Raw genomic sequence first — 22,007 nt, 5'->3', positions numbered from 1 at the left:
AGGCTAGCAGGCAGGTGGTGCCTTGGCTAGCTGTGGGGGCTTTGAACATGGATGTGTGAACATTAAGTGTGTCACCCAGGGTGAAAAAACAAACCTAGATGTCCCTTGGGACTTTGTCAGTGCAAACAACGCTGTTTCCTATCACAACCTGCTGTTCGACTGTGGCACTCATTGCCACAGGAGGCTGTGGTTGCCAAAAGCTTAAATGGTGCAAAAAACAATTAGGTGAGTTCATGGAAGAATGATACAGCAAGGGCTATTACACACCCAGAGACTGCCTGCAGCTCAGAAAGTCACTAAGCCCAGCTCACTGGAGACTGTCAGCGCACCCCCAGGCAATTATCGTTGTGTGTTTGTCCTGTTCTTAACCTCTTCTGCGGACATCCACGACTCCTTGGTGTCAGAGACAGGACGCTGGGTAGAGGGACTTCTGCTCTGAGCCAACCTGGCCATTTGCATGAGACAGGAGGTGACTTGTTTTCATCTCTGTTTTAGGCAGCGCTAAAAGACATTAAGTTTGTATGATCTCATTGTCAAGTGATGTGTGCTCTCAGTGTCTCTGAGAGCTGTTTCTGTTACAAAGAGCCTCAGCTCACCTTGAGGAGACAGTCCCCAGGAGGGTGGCTGTCATTTGTGCATCCTGCTGAAGAGCATGTGCTGGGGTTTGCATTGTTCAGGTTAGTAAGGAAGAGGGGGGGAAAAAAAAAAAGATTTTTAAAAAAAGCAGAGGGTGATTTGACAATTTCAGTGTCAGCAGGAGCTGATCCCAGCAGTTCAACGTAATCACTGAAAGCAGAGAAAATCCAGGAGATTTCACTGGAACTGAGCAAGAGCTTGACAGCTGGCAAATGCTAATGTAAGTAGGCAACTGGGAGCGCTGGGTGGAGGAGGGTGGTGTCATTCAGCATCGCTTAGGGAAGCGCCATTTACATCTGAGGAGACCCAGGAGAAAATTTGCCCCTCTTTGCTGAGCCTGCCTCCTCTGTCACAAGTTTCCACCTGCTCGCTCCTGGGGTGCCAGGTGGGTTTCTGTGCTTGCAGAGTCATCTAACGCAGCATGGGTGCAGCTGGCACAAGGAGACCTGCCTCCTCTGCTGTCCGGGTTGTTGGCGAAGAAAGGCTTACCGGGCTTTTTGTGGAACCACCGGTTCCTGCCCCAGGGATGGGGTGGAGAAGCAGTGGCTGCAGGGGTTAGCACAGGGTAGAACTGCATGTCCAGCCCTTCTCCCCCTCTCCTCCCTAGCATATTCCTTCTCATGAGAATCTCTGCTCAGATAGCCTCTCTTTCTTTTGGAGAACTAAAGGTAAGGGTACCGGTAATGGTGGTGTGAGGCTGCTGTGGTTTTCCTGCTGGCAAAGTTTTGGTGTTTCTTGCAAGCTGCTGGGGGCTGTGAAGCCCTGCATTCTCTGGGAGCTCAGCATCCAGCTCCATTTCTGCTTTCGAGCCTCCATGGTCTGGAGGTGGGACTTTCTCACTAAGGAAAGCTTTTTTGGATAGAAGCAAATATGGCCATGCTTGTTGTATTGGAGGTGAACTTCTCACACAAACATCAAAACCAAAGCAATATTCTCCTAACAGTGACTTGGTGCTGTGTATATGCACTGCACTGCTGGCAAGACCTACCCCAGTTTGGTCCCTGTTTGCATCAGGGCAGCGTGCACGGTATTTAGGCTGTCAGTACACCAGCAGTGCCGCCCTTTGCACTTAGCAACGTTTCTCTGGCTATTGTTCCTCTTTGTACAATTAACTATTTAACATTTGACAGCTCAGAAAAGCTTGACTGCGCTCCAGAGATGGCCTACGAGCCACCCACAACCTAATGGTCCGAAATTGCTTCCTGGCCTCTATTTCCAACAGCCTTGTCCAATGCGTGAAATAAAAAGCTGAAGTTATGAGACCACGTGTTAGAATACATCAAAATTGATTACTTCTGCACCCAAATAATAACTTTGTTGTCTCAGGATAAGCTTTTTTGGCCTTGATATTTGTGCTTCTGTCACCTGATCACATTAAATATCTTTGGACGCTTTGCTTTCGTAAATGAAAAAAATCAGCAGGTGACATTTTAAGCCTGTAACTGCAAAGCACAATATTCTCCAATTTCCTGAATGGCATTGTGCTATTCAGTGTTTCAGAGGTATCTTTTCCTATCATAGACCATATGTAGCATGGGATACACTCCAGTAATTCTCCGTAGAGGCTGAATACTGAACAGTTATATGTAATGTGAAAGAATTAGATTTACAGGATGTGTTTTGCTTTGTTGGCCATTGTTAATAACGAAGTTCTGTAGGAAGATAAAATTTGTTTTTCTGCAATCCAGACTGCTTTTGCACGGCTTATTTCTGTTTTCCTCTGAAATGTTTAGTCTTAAGGTTCTTGCTAATTACTTCTATTTGGACATTTCTGCAGGCATACCCAACTGACTGATGATAGGCTTCAGAAGCTTGTGGGTGTGTAAATTTGAATTAATTATACCATATATGTCTTGCCTTGGCTTTAAAATTGGCTTGCCTAATTTGCCCAGTAGAAGCTGTCGCTGTTAAATCCAGAAAGCTTATGAGGATAAACATCTTGGGATTCTGATGACCCTCCAGAACACTTCGATCAGACTACAGCTAAAATCAGTCAGACATGAGGTTCTGTGCCTGGGGTTAGGGTTGATGGGCATTCGGAAATCTAGGTGCATGCAAAACCCAAGCACTTGACAATTTGATGTTATTGTAATTCAGAAGGTGTGGAGGCGTGATCTCCTGGCAAAGTGCATTAACCGTGGATTTTCACTTTGTTTCCAAAACCGGCAATAAGTGGCGCTGGCAGCAGGGAATAGAGGTGTGTGCGACCCTCGTCTCTTCACCACGTGAAAGCCATGACGGGTATACGTTCATCAGCCAGTGTGGTGGCTTCTGGCGCCAGCGCTGCATCTGGAGATCCTGAGTCTGGCAGACCCCTGAGGACGCAAGTTATCACACGGTGAAAAGGTAATATCAGTTCCCACAAGATGTCTCAGCTCTTGGGATATCAGTTTCTTTGGGATGGGGGGAACAGACTTGTGCTGAGCCCTCCAGCTCAGACATGCTGGGCCACGTTTATACCCTGGCCTAAGAGCGCTGGTGTGCAGCTGCAAGGCTGGCAGGGGTCCTGCCTGTGGTCTGCCAAGGAAAAGCTTTATCAAAGGCTGTGCGTTTCTAAGGGTTATTTCTTACCTGGAGTGTTGATGTTTCCTTAAGAAAAACATTGTGATGCTGAATTTCCAGTGCTGAGCCTGCAGCCTCCTAAATCTAAAAACTAAAGGGGGTGATACTCAGTGTTCATGTGAGGAACACAGTCAAATGGAGTAACAGAAAACCAGCCGAACAAACAAAACCATAAGGAGATGTATTTTTAAAAGGAGAGAGGAAGCCATAGATGTTGAGCTCAGGCATTTGCCTGGGTCCGGAGCAGATATCCTGTGCTCCTTCCCTGGGTTGTGGTGGCAGCGTTGCAGCCTGCAGAGCCAGTTCCCTCCGCACTGGAAGTCACCCAGGTCTCACACATCACTGTAAAAAGTTTCATTTCAACCTTTCTCTTTATTTTTTTTATTTTTTTTTTTCCCTTATGTGAGGAATAGGGAGAGCAGGAAGGAGAGAGGAAGTTTTGTCAGAAATCTCTGAATGAGCCCAAATGTAAGGCTTTTTACATTTCAGTGAGAACGGGAGAATTGTGTACTGCCCTACGGAGCCAGACTTCTATATCCTGTCTAACTCACATGTGTGGCTAATTTGTCTTTTTATATTGTTAACTTTAAGATGCTTTACATCAAGATTAACTCTACTGGTAATTTGACTTCATTGGTGCCTAGAACAATGCACTGCATTTTTATAGCTAGTATATGAAAGATTTTTTTTGTCTTTTTGCATGTGCTCCTGTTGGGCTTTGTCTTCATTAGACTCCAAGCATGTCTCTGACAGGAGAAAGATCTGCTCCTGGTCACGAGCAAAGCCAGGGGATTTTCACACAGGCCACGCTATGAATTTCAGAGGAGGCTCTGCCATGGCTGAAATTTCTTGTTCAGACTTCAGTGCTGTCTGATTAATAAAATGTGTTAATTTACATCCAGTTGGAAATTAAATAGCGGCTCTGATGGGAGGCACAAACAGCAGCAGTTCTTTTCAGAATATGTAAGACAATGTCTGGGGACCCTATATAAGCTACAGGGGTTTGCAAATGTGATGAGCTGCTTGACGAGCCCTCATGGGTCACAAATGCAATCATCTCATCTTCAAAATGATTAAACAATATATGGCAGGAGTTGTGCATAGGAGAGGTGGCACAGTCTGAACTCCAACACAAAGCTGGAAACAACACAGACTATCTTATTAATTTTTCAAGCTCCTTAGCTTCTTATATGAAAATTAAGGTGTAAATAGGTTAATTACAGTGACTTAAGGATTTTTCCAGCTATGCTTTCCATAAGAATCTATATGGTTTGGCCAATGTAGAGTTGAAAATTTGAAAAGATCTTGTTTTAGACAGGGTCAGCATGGAACTTAAGGATAAATATTTTATGAGGGAATAGAATCTAAATAGAGTTTTGAAAATAAGTTCGCAAAACTTAAATGAATAAATTTAACATGAAATAACAAAACTCAGAAATTATGAGATGTGATGAATTGGAAAAGCAGTCTGTGGCAACCCAAGTGACCTCAGTGAGTAAGTGTTACATAGGAGGAAATGAGCTTCCCAGGTAATGCTGGGCTCCTGCTCCTTCGTGGCAGTGAGGGCTCAGTGCAGAAGGCTGTCTGAGGGTAACATTGCAGGAAGCTATTTGAAGTGTGATTTCTTTCCTGAAACTTGCTATACCAGGGACTAACAATTAGGAATGATTTTGTTACTAGAGTAATTCCATATTTCATTTGTTGTGTTTATTGCAAAAGATGTTGGCACACCAAAAATGAACCTGGAGCAGCTGAGTGATTTAGCTAAGTGTTTGTTCTGATGCTGAAGCCAGTTAGTGATCAATTACAGTTCTGTTGTTCAAGAAAAGTCTGGTTTTCTTGAAAAGTCCAGGAACATTAATTTCTGTGTGTCATTACAGCGGAAAGCAATATGCTCTGAGATTGTTATTCTAGCTGATTCTGAAAGTCCCAGTATTGGACAAAAGAAACTTGAAAGTTATGCGTCCTATGGTATTTTACGTTAATTTTAATCATATTCTTCTCCCTTTTATGACATGCCTCTCTGGTGCTCATAAACCAAGAAATGAGTATCGTCTACTAACACTACAAGTTTACATGAGAATTAGTTAGAAGCAGAATTTGCCTGTTTCTTTTTGAGATTTAATACTTGACAGTTATGGCATCACGAACCTTTTCCACAACTTTGTACATACATTCAATACATCCCCTGCTCTGCGCATCCTTCACACCTGTCAGAAACGCACATAAAAATCAGACATCAGTTATCTCAATATCAAATCACCCCACAACCACATGAATGCAATTAAGATAAATGTTCACACACACACACACACAGATTCCACCTAGCCCTGCCAACCTCCCAGCTTACAATTAGAGTGAGAGGCACATATTTGTCTATAGTATATGCTTTTCCTATAAAACTACTATCTGTTTCTTTTCCTTTAAAATTATTATCCATTTTTTTTTATTATTATTATTCCCCCCCCAAAAAAAAAAAACTATTTTAGGTATTTGGTCCCAACCAATTGTTTTTTTAATTGGTTTGGGAGTTTTCTGTTTTTGCTTGTTTTTATCTGTTTCCTAGGGCTGTCTGTCCCTGAGCTCCCAAGCATGTGTGTATCCATTGCCTGATGAAGATCCTGTTTTATTTAGGCTCCCTCATCAGCTCCACCTTTGACTCACTGAGTACATTTTAATTAACCACCTCATTGGCTGCAGGAGAAATATGCCTGCAAATCCAGGCTGACAATTTGCATGAGAAAAAATAATGCGAACAAAAGCTTATTATTAGAATACAGAAAACACTGCAACTGAAATCTGGTTCACAGGAAAGAAACAGCAGTTCCACAGCTAATTGCCAAAGGAGCTACACGTGCACGAAAAAAAAAATCAATATTGTTGATGAATTCCCTTCTGTTTTGCAGTTAAAGGATATTTAATTTCTAATGGTTCTCGGTATTTGTGTGTATGAGCATGAAATAGCAGGAAGCGCAGGAACTGTGCCCAAAATTTTCCCTATAAGGAAAACCATGACCCCAATTTCTTACAGTCAGGGCCTTCTGTTTGAACTCCAGGAAAATTAACGGAGTTTAATAGAAAAATGGGATTAAGTACACTTTTGAATAGCAAAAATAAAAAAGAATATTTTCTATATTAAAAAGTGCTTCTAATGACATCTATTTTCATAATAGTGTTTTGTTGAATGAACAGCTTGGACAAAAGCACTGGTAAATTGCCTGAAACGAGACTGCCTGACACTCAAATCGTTGCTAATGGTAGGCAGCTCCTTGACTTCTTGTTATACTTCTTTCTTGGATTTAATCCCATCCTTCTCAGTCCGTTATGCAGAAGGACACTACTTTGCTTAAAGGGTTATCGATGTCGCCAGGCACAGAAAAAGATCTGGGTACATTTTTAACAGTTTTGCAGACGGGAGTCGCACGTACTGTTGAGATTCAGCAGAGCTTTTCTGAGGCTGGAAAGCTGTCAGAGAGCCTTTCCAAAGGCTGACATCTGGGAAAATCCCAGTGATAGGGACTCTGTGTAAGAGTCACTTGCTGCGCAACTGAAGAGCTAATTACCACAGATATTAATTTCTGAAGTAGAAATGGACCCTAGTTGTGGAGCAGGGCTTCCCAGAGGGGGGGCAAAGTACTACTGCTGCAGGGTTTGCCTGCAATGAGGCACCTGGAAGAGACAAAGCAGGAACTTCCCAAGTGCTTTTGCAAAGTATGCACTGGTCCCGCTTGACCCCTAGTGAGGCAGCGCCAGCTTTTCTGCTGCGTTGTGGTGCTGAGTATCCCCAGAGAGAGGAGCTGTCAGCTGCTGCTCCATCTCTAACCATGCAGGACATTTTCCATTTTAAGCCTTGTTTTTGCTCCTCTTCCAGTAGAATGATACTTGGAGAGTTGTGGCTAAATCTCTTTTAGGATTAACAGTATCTTCGGGCTCCACTGCCCTAATCTCGCCCGGTCTCCATCGGGTGTTTCTATGGCAACTCCCTGGGGAGTTTTCCTGTTATCTCGGTGAAGTTAACTGGAAACAAATAAATATGTTTAGATGAAGTGGTGTTGGAGAAGACTGATGTGGTCTGGAAAAAAAAAAATCATCTGGATGGGGCTTGAAGCTACTGTGTTCAAAGGTTTTGCCTAAATCACATTTGTCCTCCATGGTGCCAGAGCAGTCCCAGGTAGAGTCAAATTTTGCTGCGCTAATAAAAAAAAAATAATAAAAAAAAAATTTAAAAACGAAGAGCCCAAACACACTAAGCCTGGAGATTCTTAGCCAGGGAATGGGATTTTCACACACAGTTTGAGAAGATCAATAGTCCCTGTTCGAACCAAATTATAATAAACCTGATGTCATGTCTCATTAGCTGGCATCTCTGCACAGTTTCATGCGCTGTGGCAAGGGGGGGACAGCGTGGGTGACAGCCATTTGTCATCTTGTCCTTGGGAATGCTGGGGAAGCGACACTATCGCCACCCGTCCAGGGGCGCCAGACCCAGTGCTGGTGCTCAGCAGGGGCTGTGCTCCCCAACAGGTGGGTCTGTGCTGGAAGGGCAAAGCCTCATCCCCCGGGCTGCCTGCAGCCACCTAGCCTGCGTAAACGTACCTAAATGTACGCCCTCCAGGGTGTGAAAGGATGGCGAGGGGTGTGCCTGGCTGAATGGCAGGGATGCTCTAAGGTCCAGGAAATCCTCCCCTGTATAGAGCTTGAGGGCTGTCATGGTGCAGTTTCTCCAAATGAATAATCCAGGTTATCCCAAATTAGAAGGTTTGTGTACAGATTCAGAGCCCCCGCCCTCCCCTCTCATTTCGAGCCTATGGATCAGACCTTTCCCAGTTGGTGTCGTAATTAACCTTAATGCAATTTTCCTTTGCATTTTAGATCGCCATAGACCAAGTTATTGTTGGCCAGCGGCTGTTTGAAAGCTACCAGACCTTTCCTACTTGTTGAACATGTCTCTTTGAGACAGGAAAATGTCTCTGCTGGGGAGCTGTGACCCGCTGGTGCTGTCACCCAGGGGAATGGAAAACCTGCCTCCCTTGCGGCGCGAGCTGCAGATGCTATCCGGCTCCTTCCCTTGCTTTCATTTTTGGATACCAGCCATGGGTTGCTTATCATCGGTCCTGATCCCCAAAGCTGAGGTGCTGATTCTAATCTGCAGCTGCAGCTGGGTTTAAATCTTGATCTGCAATCGGTGAGTCTGAGCGCTGAGTGTGCAGAGACATTATTAGATTATTAAATCAATGACACTCAGGTTATTAGTCACACTCATCCGCATTACCTGACACTGTAATGATGTTCTATTTTTACTTCCATCCTGCTAATGTCCCAGAGGTACTGAAATTATGACCAGAAAATTAATTTCTATACATTTGAACAAGAAATAGAAGTATAGGGAATAATCCCATATTGACAGTATAAATCCTAACGGAGTTGTTTAGAAAAGCAACGGGGAGAGGGAAAGGGCTGAGAATGGTGCCTCACATGCAGCCTCCTCTCTGTGCTGCAATGCCCGGCTCTTAAGGGTTTGCTGGCTGCTAATAACTGGGCCAGGCTATTTTAGCTAGTAACTCATTTGGGGCAATTAGGACTCCTGAGCTGGCATTAATGATTTCACTCGTTCAGCCAATACTTTCTTGCAGAATCCCTCTGTTGTCTCTATGGGCTTTCTTCAGAAGTGAAATAAAACCCAGTAAACAGAAAAAGGCCAGCATGTGGCAAGATGTTGTTTATATTTTCAAAAATTACTCAAGTGCAAGCAAATTATCATCTCAGCCCCCAGACTGAGGTAAGAAGGGAGTCCCGATCCGATGGCACCTGAATTCTGTATTTGGCGTTATTCCTGCTCTGTGTGACTAACCATCTGCAGGCGGGGAGGAATCAATCCGTCACTGTGGAAAAACGCCACCAAAGCTGCTGAACGTCCATTCCACCCCTGTCTAACAGACCAGCACTGGCACCTCGCCCCTTCAGCTGGGGAGACACACAAAAATTTGGCTTGAAGGGCCTGGCTCTGCCTGTTGAAATCCCTGGGCAGGAGCTGCATGGAGACCTGGGCTCAGGGAGGGTGGCTGGAAGGGGTGAGCTCAGCAGGGTACCCGAAGCACTCAGCCCGTGCAGCTCTCCAGTGCGCGCACGACTCTTCTAGGGGAAAATGGGGAGAAGCATATGGTGAAAGATCCTGCAGGGAAAGCCATTCGCACCCTTCCCCACACCGCCCACGGCTCCCATTACTTGCAATTTCCCTTAAATTCTTAAATTCTTCCCTTAAATTCTTAAATTAACTTCATTCTTAAATTCTTAATTCTTTAACTTCATTCTTAAATTCTTAATTCTTAAATTCTTAAATTCTTAATTCTTAAATTAACTTAATTCTTAAATTCTTAAATTAACTTAATTCTTAAATTCTTAAATTAACTTCAATAAATTGAGTTTATTGATTACCAGGAACAAATCTACGTATTGCTTGATACTAACTTGGTTTTAATGCAAGTCTTAATGATGCATTTGTTTCATATTTGCAATTAATGTAGAAACAAGCGTTGGTGTTCACTGTGCCAAAAAAGGAGCAGAGTGACTTTCTGAGGTCTTCAGCTGGGGAATTTCCACTTAAAAACAGAGAGATGTGTGAGCATAAGTGTGTGTACCTTGTTTGTACCTGGTAAATGCATGTGGCAGGGTGTTCTCATGAGCAAAGCCCATAGTAGAACTATAATGAGATGAGTTGTTTAGGTGTAATTAAAAGATGTGGTGAGAACTTGCATGGAAACCCTTTTCTCTAAGCTTTGGGATCCCTGCTAATAAGACATAAACATTTAGCAGCTCAGTTGGAGTACAGTGTGCTCTTTGGTTAAACATTAAAGGGGCATTGTCAAGTGGCTTTAATTAACTAGCTAGGCTTTAAATGAAATCAAATCAATTTGGAGCAGTTAGGCTCAAAATTAAAGTTGTTTTCACCTGGTGGGAAATGTCCTTCAAATTCTGAACATCTTACAGACAATGAGAATTAAAAATGCCTTTAAAAAATTTCATCCGTATATTTTTCTTTCCTTTTCCTATTTGTGCAGAGAATGGCCAGTAGTCTGATGATCTAATGTTACTGTAATTGTCATAAGGACAGTACATGGAAATTAAGCCTCTTAGTCTGTGTACATGGCAGCCAGCATTTACGTGACATCTTCTAGATGTGCAGCACCCAGACCCATGCCAAGCCTGGATAATGGAGTCTTGAATATACGTTTTTCCCTTTTTATTACAACTTCTCATGGGGCATTATTACCCTTGTTGTCACTGTTGACACTAACAAGTAAATAGGAAAGTTGTGGAAGTAGGTTAGCTTGCACGTCATTAATGTAATTTCTGAGCACAAGGGGGTGTAGCTTATGTTCAGCCTCCATTATCTCTGAGTTTTCTGCCCGCTTCTGGCCATGAGACAGAAGCTTCAAGAGTTACAAAATTCTTAGAGGTATTGTGAAAGTCCACAGCTGGAGAAGGAAGGGAGACCAGCCCGAATGAAGCCCTTCAGCCTGTGCTGAAGGAGATGGTGCAAGACAAGATCAGGGATGGAGGTGATGACTGCAGTTCTGTTCTCTGGTCGGTGGAGGAGAGGATGCCTTCCCAGCCTCCAGGCAGGGGCTGCTTTCTATTTTTCTTGCTCTTTTCTGAAAACAAATGCTGTTCTTGATATTGACTTCTTAAAAGCAAAAGAATTGAACAAAATGAGAGTGTAGGCACTTCTTATTAGGCCAGCACAATACCATATATTACCTTAGATGCTTTGAGTTAGATTTAGGGGGGAAAAATCAACACAAACTCCCTGTGACACAATAGACCATAACTGCTGGAAGCCGTTATGGGCTATTATGCGAAGCCGTTACAGTCTATTGAGTAAATAATCTACAGATTAAAGCTTTCTAAGTACACAGTAACTCGATAGGTAACCAAAGAAGCCATTACGGTATGTCATGTCAATAAGAGGAGGATTAAGGTCCCTTATGTTTTGTACAGTGACAGGGTCTATCTGCTGTAAACCAGTGTTAAACAAAAGCAATTGCCTTTTTGAAACAACAACAACAAAAAAAACCACAAACAAACCAAAAAAAAAAAAAAACACACCAAAACTGCAGTGCAGTTGTGCTCTGGGACTGGGGACCAGGGATTCAGTGCAAGGCAGCTATTAGTGCTTTAATGTACTACAGCCAAGACTGATGGTGTAAACTGGTGGCAGCTCCTAATCCGCAGCACCCTGGGTTCACCCCCTCCTGTGCTGTTTGCAACCAGAGGCATCTGCTACAGAGAAAGGAGTTCGTGGGTGCACAGCCCAGTGCTTCCCCTTTCCCTGTGCCACCCAGCTCGCCCTGGGCATCTCTCCTGCACTGCCATCCCTGGGGCCAGGCCTCCTGGCTGTGTCACGTCCAGTATCATGCCTCCTCCCAGCATTTAATTACTCTGGGTTCCCAGTCTCTCTGGTGTGTTTAATATGAGCTATGTAAATTTCTCCCAAGAATGATAGGATTTTGACAGTCTGATTTGCCTCGCAGGCATACTCAAGCCAGCTCATTTTCTCTTCCCTGGAATTTCTGAGTGGTCGGGTGGCATTTGATTATCATTGGTTGGCATATCTGAGCTCTGGGGTTGAGCATAAAGATATTTTAAATTTAATAGGTTTAAGATGTCATTATTTCCGTGCTGATGAATTTATACTTGTAACCAGAGAAACTTAGAGCATTTAATGAACTTATTTAGTTCATGGTGCAAGCTTTAAGCCCAATCCTGAGTATAAAATTAAATCATGTTGGATAAAAACTAACACCCAGAAGCTAAAACTGAACTGGGTAAATGAATGAATTTCAAAAGACAGAATAAATACAGACATAAGGCACCTAGGGGACAGATTTACGAAGAGTTTTTGCACTGTTTTCAATGGAGCTTGTAATAGCATAAAAGTATTAAATCTGATTTACTAGAAAGGATTTGTACAGTATTTCACCACCTGCTTCCCAGCGCCAGCAGCCCCTTCCCCACCTCTCCCACCTTTAGCAGGAGCTCTGGACACAGCTGAACCTGTGGTGGAGAAAGCTCCAGCTTTGTTGAAAAGTAAACAAGAAACCAGAGAAGGAAGTAACACGATCCAGGAGGATCAACAACATCGTTCTATGAAAATCAATTCTAATTCTAACCTGGTCAATACAGAGCGGCCCCGCTTCACCAGACGGGAGATGAATGTTGCGTGCTTGCCCACGGGACCGTGCTGCCCGCCCTCCCCAGCGTGCTGCGGGTGTTGGTTTGCTGAAGCTGAGACAACAACAAGGTAGCTTTGAAGTCTCCTTCCCAGCTCTGTTAGGCCCAGGCTTTTCTGAATATCTCTAAAACCCTATAAACCTTCAGAAACTGTGCAAAGAAAGTAGCACCTTCTTTGGTAACGATGGGGGACTGCAGTATTCCCCATAAAGAGTTGTCCACAGCACAAGGGGTCATGAGACATAGGCCAGGTTTGAAAATATCGTAAGACACCTATTTTATTTGAAACAATTAGAAAGACCAGGTGAGGAGAAGCAGCTCTTGATTTATACCTGAGGATCTCACTGAAGATATAACCAGAAATGAGCTACTCCCTAGCAGTGGCTATTCTTATGAAATTCAGCATCCTTATGGAAAAACATCCTAGAAGAGCTGTATTTCACTTTAAAAGAATGTAATGATATGGAAGAACGAGGAAAGAGGGTGAGAAGAAATTGGAAGAAACATTAAATTAAAAAAATATATATTGCCTCAACGCTATCTGCAAACAGCTATTGCTCATTTGATGCTTACAAAAATCATACAAATACACCAGAAAGCAGGCCAGCAGGATGACAGTGGATGATGTATATTAGAACTAGAGACCTATTTTATGTATCCAAAGAGCTTCTAAAATAGAGAATCACTGAGTGTGGACTTAACAGGACTAGGCTCTCGCAAGATTGATCTTCTCCTGGACTGGTAAAAGGTATGAAACAAGGACTAGGAATCAAGACCTAGATCTGTTTTCACAATGGATAGAAATTTCAGTAGAAATCCTGCATGTATCTGGGCTGGACACTGCCCAAAAAAGAAAGGAACCAGAAAAAGGGATGAGTGGTGAGGTGGCAAAGTTTGTAGGTGACACAGATCTGTGCAGAGTAGCCAGACCTACAGCAGCAGTTTGCAGAATGATTTACAGAAATAAGTGGCGGTGTGATATAAAGTGGCAGGTGAAATTCAGCACTGGTAAGTGCAAATTAATGCCCCTGTTAAAACAGGTCTACCTACATATATAGAACGATGGGCTTTAAATTAGCACTTACCCTTAGCAGGAAGGAGTTCTGGCACCTTTGCAGCTGCTCCAAGTGCTGGCACCATTCTCACAGCCATGGGGAGGGCGAAGGAAGGCTCTGAGAACAAGAAGCATTGTTATGCCATGGCTAAATCCCCACACCTCAAATCCTGCCTGCGGATCTGGTTGCCCCTTGCAGAAATACCATAGGAGAACAACAGAAGGTGTGGAGAAGGCAAGAGAGATTGTTAGACGTAAGGACTGGCCTCTGTGGAAGGAAAAGCTAAATATGTTTAGGGCTCTTGCCTGCAAAGGACAAGATTGAAGGGGAAAAGGGTAGAGGTCTGGGTCATCATGAGTGATGTGAAGGTGATGACTATCGCTTGTAATGTAAGAGGAAGAGCACCAAACTCCTAATTTGGGGAGAAGAGGGTTTGTTGCTTGATTTATTTATTTTAAAGCACAATGTTCAGCTGTATTGCTGAATGATCACCCGCCAATACAGCAGGTCAACAATTTTCCAGCAGAATAGTTTTCTGAGCCCCTTTCTCTTGGAAAATGCTGATTCGATGGTATCAAGATGCTCTGTGGGAACACGTCAATGCCATCAAAGCCATCAGCAGAAGCCAGACATCTGCCCAGCCTCCTTGCCTGCTGCCCAGCTGGCTGTCTCGCTGGGACAGCTGGGCTACCATGCTGCAGCCAGCAGCCTGTTTGATTTTTCTTTACTTTGTTGTTAGTCTATTTGTATTACATTTTTCCTTCATTTTAACCTTTATATTTTATATTCAATATACTTGCAGCAGTAGAAAATGCTCCCTTACCTATCGCAATATCAAGTGTCAAATCGAAGTACAAGTCACCCAATGAGTATAATTTATATTATAATTTAAATGAGTTTTTAAACCTGCATTTTAAGATATAAAAACAAACAAATGTAAAAAGTATGTGCAGTAAGAAGTAGGTACATTTTTATTTGCATATCATATCAACCATTAATATAAAGTTATATTTTATGTTGTATAAAGCTTGAGTCTGTGAAGACAAAATAAAAACTATACTTGAATCTCTTTCTAACTTATTGGGCTAAATGACAATGGCAGAATGCAATTTCAGAATTTCACTCAACGGGCAATTTCAGTGTTTTGATGTGTTTTGTTGCTTCATTTTGCAGATGTTTCCATAAAGAGCAGGAAAGTTGGATTGAATGTTCTCTCTCTTTAAATGAAAATACCTATTCTTAACCTGAACCAAGGCCAGTGTATCATGCAACATGGATGAGTCAGATTTTAAAGGTAGGTGGAAAATCAACAGTATTGGGGGTAAAATGAGCAAGCAAATCACTTCTGTAGTTGGCACAACACTGGAAACAGCACCAAACGATGTTAAAAACTCATCTTTGTAATCCAATGTGGGAAGAAATCAGAAAAAATAGATAGCTTTGTGACCTGCTGGGATGATTTCCAGTATTTTTGTTTTGCCTGCAACAACTAGCAGCTAAAACAGAACAGAAACCTACAACTAGACGAATGTTGCTCATGCTATGGATGAGGTTGTCACTGGCTGCAGGTGGTACCAGTTCCTGTGAGATAACCAGCCCTTGCTCGTCACTAGATAAGCAACCCTTTGCAATTCACAGCATACCTATTTTGATTTGAAAGGTTTTAAAGTCGGGTCCATGCAGTCCTGTGGATGATTTGAAGTGCTGATTTGAAGGTTGTTTTCCTAGCAAGCTGGTGGTGCAGGAGCAAATTAGCGCAATTCCCTGTGCATGATGAGCTGCGGGAGGGTCTCTACAGGGCATCACTTTGCCACTGTGGCCACCTCAGACAAAAAGTAAAGCTCAAGTGAAAGAAAAAATGTTTCCTCCAGCAGTTTCTGCAATCCCCCTGATGCTTGGAGTGATGCAGGATGAGTCCAGCACATAACATCAATGAGGCTCCTCTGTGCTCTCAGGGTATTCATGTGGTGTTCCAATTCATGCATGGTAAGTCACACAGGGATCCCACCCCATCATCACCCCTAAATCCTATGGTTACTGCCATCACTTCTCTCTTTCTGGGGTGATTATTTTCAATAATCTTGAAAACTCGGCTGAGGTAACTTCAGCGCAGGGAGCTGCTGCACCACAGGCCACCATTAGCAATTAAAATTAGATAAACAATTAGCCTGTGAACTTGGCACTCAGATCACTGCTGCCTCAACAGCCACCGCAGGAGCCTCCCGAAGCCTCCGTAGGGCTCAGCTGCCCACCATTCCCAGGGTCAGAGCAGTGCTGGCAGGCTGGGATGCGGTGGGGATGCCCAGAGGAGGTGCACCAGCAAGGGGACTCCAGGGTATATACTGTTATTTATTACACTTTCATTTTCTTTTTCTTCCTCACTTCTTCATCAGGGCACTGGAGGGAATAGGAACATGCTATCTAATTTCCTAATTTTCCTGTCAGCTTTCTGGCTTTCAAAATGATTGCAGCAGAAATCTATAAAATGAGGACGAGGGAAGCAAACTTAATACCATTGTAAATCTCCAAAATGGATGCAGAAACACAGTACTCAAATAGAAGTAAATAAAAGCAAGGAGAGATTCATTCTGGTTTTCTTCTCTGTAAACCTACTGGCAGCTTGGAATTATTCAGAAAACAACATTTAACTGAGAAAAAGGGAACCCTGTAAAATAGTAAAGATTATACCGTAAAGCTAAGCACCCTCCATAAATCATAGCTGGGAACATTGCTAAGTTATAGGAACCTGCAGATGGCTGTCATTAAAGGGAAAGAGCCTCTCCCAGCTTGGCGGGCCACACCGTACCATGCTGTATGGCTGCAAATCGAACTGCTTTCATGGGGGAGCCACAAAAGTGGTTTTAAAATAGGAATTTCAAACAGAAGCTGCATGAGCTGTTCAGCAGGACTCAGGCTTATCGTGAAACCACAGTGGCAATTTCAGGCCTGATTTACAGGAGACTCTAATAAGCCTCTCCCATTTAAAATAATACGGCAATAGTTTATCATAGTGTTGTCCGAAGCTGGAAGAGCAGTAGTGGGGCTGGGTGCTCTGGTAGCAAGCGTGTGCCTGGCATTGTCCCCATTTCAAACAGGGACAAAGGGGTGAGGGCTGCTGAATGGGGTGTGGAGTTGGTGTTGGGAGAGGTCGGGGCAGACCAGCAAGCTCCTTCTCTACTCCAGACACTTTCCTGTGTGTTCACCTCCAGTATTGCTGCTTTATCCTTTGGGATGAACTCATCTGGGGCATTGACTTCAAGAAACAGCAGGAGAGATGCTCAAAACAAGCCTGTGAAGCTGAAAATAGCACACCCCAGTTGCTGCTGCTTTCAAGATAAAGATGTCACCAGGTGAGCTCCTCTTGGATTATATATTAAGCCACGCCACGATGTAGCACCATGACATATATAGCCCCCCCATGGTGTGGTGCCATCTATTAAGCTGAACACTGCAGGTGCGTGGGGATGTCTGTGCCAGCACCTGCAGCGTGTGGGGCACTGGGGTGAGCCAGGGCTCCGGCAGCTTCCCAGGAAGGGCTGTAGCATGAGGTATGGATCACACCACGCACCCTTTCCCAAGAGCCTCTGTAGAGGTTTACCCCTACATACTGCCCTGGGGTACAAACTCTCCCTGGGGTGCCCCTGCACCAGGTGGTTCAGATGAAGCTCTGGCAGTGTCACAACACCCAGGGGTAACCAGACCTCTGCAAACCTGCCTTTGTTCTCAGCTTGGAAACACTTTGCCCCGCTCGGCCATGCCTGCCAAGTACATGGCTGTTCAAGGTCACTGTTTCTAATATTGTCAGGAACCTTTCCTGGTACAAAATGGCACAGCAACTGATTGCATTGACTTTTTAAACATTTTTTGCACACTCCCACTATCTCACCCCAACCTTCCTACGCCTATTGCACTGTTTTTGCATTTCCATAGGAGCATCCCAGTGCTTATACCTGTCAGTGCAGGTTTGCTGGGCTCACTGCTCACCAGGCCAGGGGCTTTCCCAGGTACTGACTAGGTTCCTTCAAATGCTGTACTCTCAGTGCTTTCCAAAAAAATATGGCCAGGAGGAACTGGATCTCAGAGTATTTTTCTTCTCTGTTTTTGGGTGAACTCAACTGCTCACTGCACCTCCAACAACAATGTTTAGCTTCTTGTCACAACCCCCTTCTGTGCTTTGATAGAAAAGGGCTCACCAGCAGATGCAATTTCTTTCAGTGCTGGAATTGTGTTTATTTTACTGGAATTGTACTCCATTTATCTGGTTGCAAAGGGACTAGGCAATTTATATTGGCAGTACTGAATGTACTGAGACTGGCAGTGGTCGGGTACTCACGGCTTGTTACCCAAGGAAAGTTCAGAGCATACTAATTTATCCCACCATGGAGCAGCAGTAGAAGAAATGTACAATTGATATCAATCAGTCTTACATTAGTAACACTGTAAACATTTTTTCAGATGGTAAAAGATCCAATAAATCTATTTTATTCTGTTTCATTGTAAGGTCCAGTTCCTCCTTTCCATCATACAAACAACTTCCAGGTAATGGAAAGGATATTGCATTCCCTATTCACAAATCACAGTTTGACCTATTATTTGTAATTTTCAGTGCTTGCCTTCTTGTGCGGTGTTCATAAAATGAGATTAGAGTGATTTACAATAGTGAAAGATGGAACAAGACTAAGAGGAGATGTGACTCATTAGACATCCTGTGGCTGTTGGAAGGAACCTGCATCACTCAGGAAGGCATGCTGTGATTTTCCAGGGCAGTCTGGGGGATTTAGACCTGCCCTTGAGGTGTTTCAGTACCAAAGCATCTGTTCCACCCGAAAACATGACCTACCATCCCTGATTTTATCTTTTGTGAAACCAGCCAAGCAATTCAGAGCAAAGACTCCCAAACTCCTTCCTGACCATCTAAGTCTACTTTATGATATTGCTCTGAAAAGGTTATCTTGTAAATGTTGTGTGAGATTTTAAAAAGAAAAAAAAAAAGATACTTTTATTTGAATTCAATATGAGGGAATTATACTTTGATTGTTATTTATAGTGCTTCAAAATTATCAGTATTAGTTATGGCTAGAGAGTCTAGCTCTTCTTGTACTTGGGACTTACAGAATTTGCCTTCCTGGTCGACAAACCAAAAATACATTCATCTGTTCTATTAACGGGCATGAGTTTGGCTTCTTTGAGCAAATGAAAAAGAAATAGGAAGAACACCTGAGGGGTTATTTTATTGAGCAAGGAAATGAACTCCAGAAGAAGTTGTTTCACTGTTTGGATTCATTCATGGTACTGAGAACCGGTGAGTGGATTCCTGTGTGGACGTTTGGAGGGTGGTAGTAACCTCCCTGTTTTAGTGTCTCTTGCTTCTTGGTTTTCTGCTCTTGAGCATCCACATATTTCTGTCAAACTGCTTAGTGCATCTCCCTAAAAAAAAATAATTGCTTCTCTAGAAGCAGTGCTTGCCTTTGCTCTCTCTGAGCAGACAGGATCCGTAACAAATGACTCACATGTAGTAATTACACTCTATTCCTTCCTATCCTGCATTGATTATTTAGATGTAGGAAGACTAGCTCTATCTTGAGTAAAATAAAAGATCTGGAGACCCAAATATCGAAACATTGTTTTGGTGGTGGTGTGGGTTTTTTCCCTCCTTTGTTTTTCAGGTACTGTTTACAGCCATGGTACACTGAAAAGATGAAACATTTATAAACAAAACCTCCTGTCAGACTGCTTGTAGTTTATGTTTGTTTAAAGGACAATTTTGTGTCACCTCTTTGTATTTTAATAGTCAAAATAAATTTTGCATAATAATTCAACTCTTCTCTGCTGCCTGTAATGACTTTCTGCATTTTTCTGATGGATGTTTGTATTTGTTTCCTATGATTTACATGACCTGACGTCTCATACAATGAGCTTCCCAGCGCAAATGCCATTTGTGATACTCTGTGCAGCACTAATCTATCATTAGATGACCTTACAAGAGCTGGGGTCGTGGATTCAATCAGTAAAATGTTTCAGGGCGTAATTAATTAATCCCCCCCCCAACTGTTCGCTTAAAACTTGATGAAAGAGATGTTTTTTCGTAACACTTCTTCAATACATAGGGTTTGTTTGTATAATCAATCACGCTAAGTTGGGGAGTTCTTAGTATTCACGGCTTTGTCTTTCTTGGAACTTCCAAATGTTTATTTTCCAGCATAATTTAATGGTTTAATTAGCCAAACAGCTAGCTACTGTACTTGTGAAAGTATATTCAGGTTGTGATTTAATAACACGGGGACAGCTGTGTTTTTGCCTTTGCTGGGCTGGCTTGTGTTACGTGGGCTGCGGAGCCGGTCCAGCTGTGGGTGGAACTTCCCAGCTGGCTGTGCCCATCAGCCTCGCACGATGCTGAGCCGTGCTGGACTGTTGCAAAGATAACAGGTCTGCTTGTTCCCCACTGTAAGTTTCTTATCAATCAAACAAACAAAAATCCATAGTCTTCACCTTTAGCATCCTTTGCTTGTGGCTGCATAGTTTAAAAGATTATGCAAATGTCAGCAGCAAGGGCTGCGGATGAAAAGATTTTCAAGCTGCGGTTCAGACCACCCTCTGGAGGTCTGTGGTTTATTGCCAGCAGTCCAGGCAAAGCCAGGTTTAATTTCCCTTTCCTGGAATTTACATCTTCGCTAGAGAGGACCTTGGGACCTGCACACCGGAGAGCACTGACAGCCACTGCACAGCACCTGGTGCAGTTGTCCTAATGGCTGTCTGTCCTGGCAGCCCGGCTTTCTGGAGAGCGTCTCCAAAGTAAGGGCAGGAGCTTCCCGGCACCCAAAGAACATCACAAACCTCATCTCTCCCCTCTTGGCACAAAGACTTCTTTGACTCCTGATCTTACTGAAGCAAAATGTTTCACTTCTTGCAGAGTTCTCACCCAGAAGATGGGAAAGGAGAGGAAAAGAAAAAGGAAGAAAGAATTATAATTTTGCTGCTTTCTGGAACACTAATTCAAGATGTGTCAGCATGAGGTGTTGTCTGAAAGACCACACTATATAGGTGAGGCACGCAAATATCCCCAGCCCTGACATATGTTATAAAAGATGGGGCATTTTATCTCTCTGACTCTATGCTGGGTTGTGCACATTTTTGTTAGAAGCAGGTGTATTTTTGTGTGCATTCAGCCATCTTTTCACCTAATAATGTGAATCTCCAATTTACAGATGGCTCTGGACCCATCCTACAAAACCCTATTGGGAGAAGGAGATGAGATCTTTGCCAGCACCACTCAGGAGCAAGCCGCTGAGGCAGCTTGTAAGGAGCCGAAAGCCCTCAGCAGCTTTGCAATGAATTCCCTGAGATGATGTTATTATGTTAACAAGTTTTCTCTTATCCTGTCAAGGTCTTAGAGAATCTTTCTATTGACCATTAAGGCAAAGCAAGACAAAACAGGCTGAAATTGAGAATTGAATGTTTATGGATAGGAATCCTGTAATGTTATGATTCAATTTCACTTCAGCTAAAGATGATTGTTTCTGCAATCTAGCTGTTTGGCTCGCTGAAACCCAGGAAAAAAAAGCTCAGAGGGAAGGCAGAGATCTGGGGAAAAAATAAAGAAAATTGAGAGAATATTCCAAATCCACCAGATTAACTGAGCGTGGAAAAGGCATAGGTACGTCTTTAAGGGACAGCAGCCCTTTAGTACAGGACAGTGGAGATCAGAAATAATGCTGGTGGTGGCTCCATGAGGTGGTTGGCTTTTGTAAAGGGCATCTTGTAAGACAAAAAGCTGTTTGGAGTGAGGACTTAAACTGGTGCTGGGAACACATTAGATGGGACTGGGCTGCTAACAACCTACTTGCTGCTGCCCATTTGCAGGACCAAGGTCATCCTGCATGGAGCTGGCCCTGTCCCAGCAGGGCCCATGTAGGTGGAGGCTTTGGGAAGAAGGTGCAGTGGGGACAGAGACTGGGAGGTGATTCCCAGACATAGCTTCAGTCACTGCTCAGTGATTTGTTAGAAGGATCTTTCTCGCGAATGATGTTTTCTTTCCACCGTCTTGAACACACTGTGGGTAGTAAATCACAATGACACTCGTTAGGAATCATGGACTGATGTGAAGTGGTGTAGTAATGTGTTTTGGTCATAGTCTGTAGCCATTACTGTGATGGAAAACAGTCAGGGAATGCAGTGGTCCAATGTGCTTAGGGGTAGTATCTTAGACCCATCAAACTCCACAGTGCAGCTCAAGTCTGTAACATGTGTGTAGTCATTTGCAGAAGTAGGTCTAAATATGTTGTATCACTGGGAATTGGCTGTATCCAGCATAAGACATGGTCAACATATTGAGACTGATACCTCTGTTCTAGTACAAGTTCTGCTATATAGGTTATAGCCATTGTTATAGCAGGGGAATCACTGTTGTTGTACAGACTTCTTGCAGTGGTATTTGAGTTGTGTAGGATCTGGGTTTTCCTTTGAAACGTTAGAGGTCAGGAACAACTAGTCCCAGCTAAGAACTAATTGCCTGGAGCATAATTT

This window comes from Anser cygnoides, chromosome 13 (assembly GCF_040182565.1).
Source record: "Anser cygnoides isolate HZ-2024a breed goose chromosome 13, Taihu_goose_T2T_genome, whole genome shotgun sequence".
Taxonomy (NCBI): Eukaryota; Metazoa; Chordata; class Aves; order Anseriformes; family Anatidae; genus Anser; species Anser cygnoides.
The sequence above is the reverse complement of the archived record's forward strand: the minus strand, read 5'-3'. Positions refer to the sequence as shown.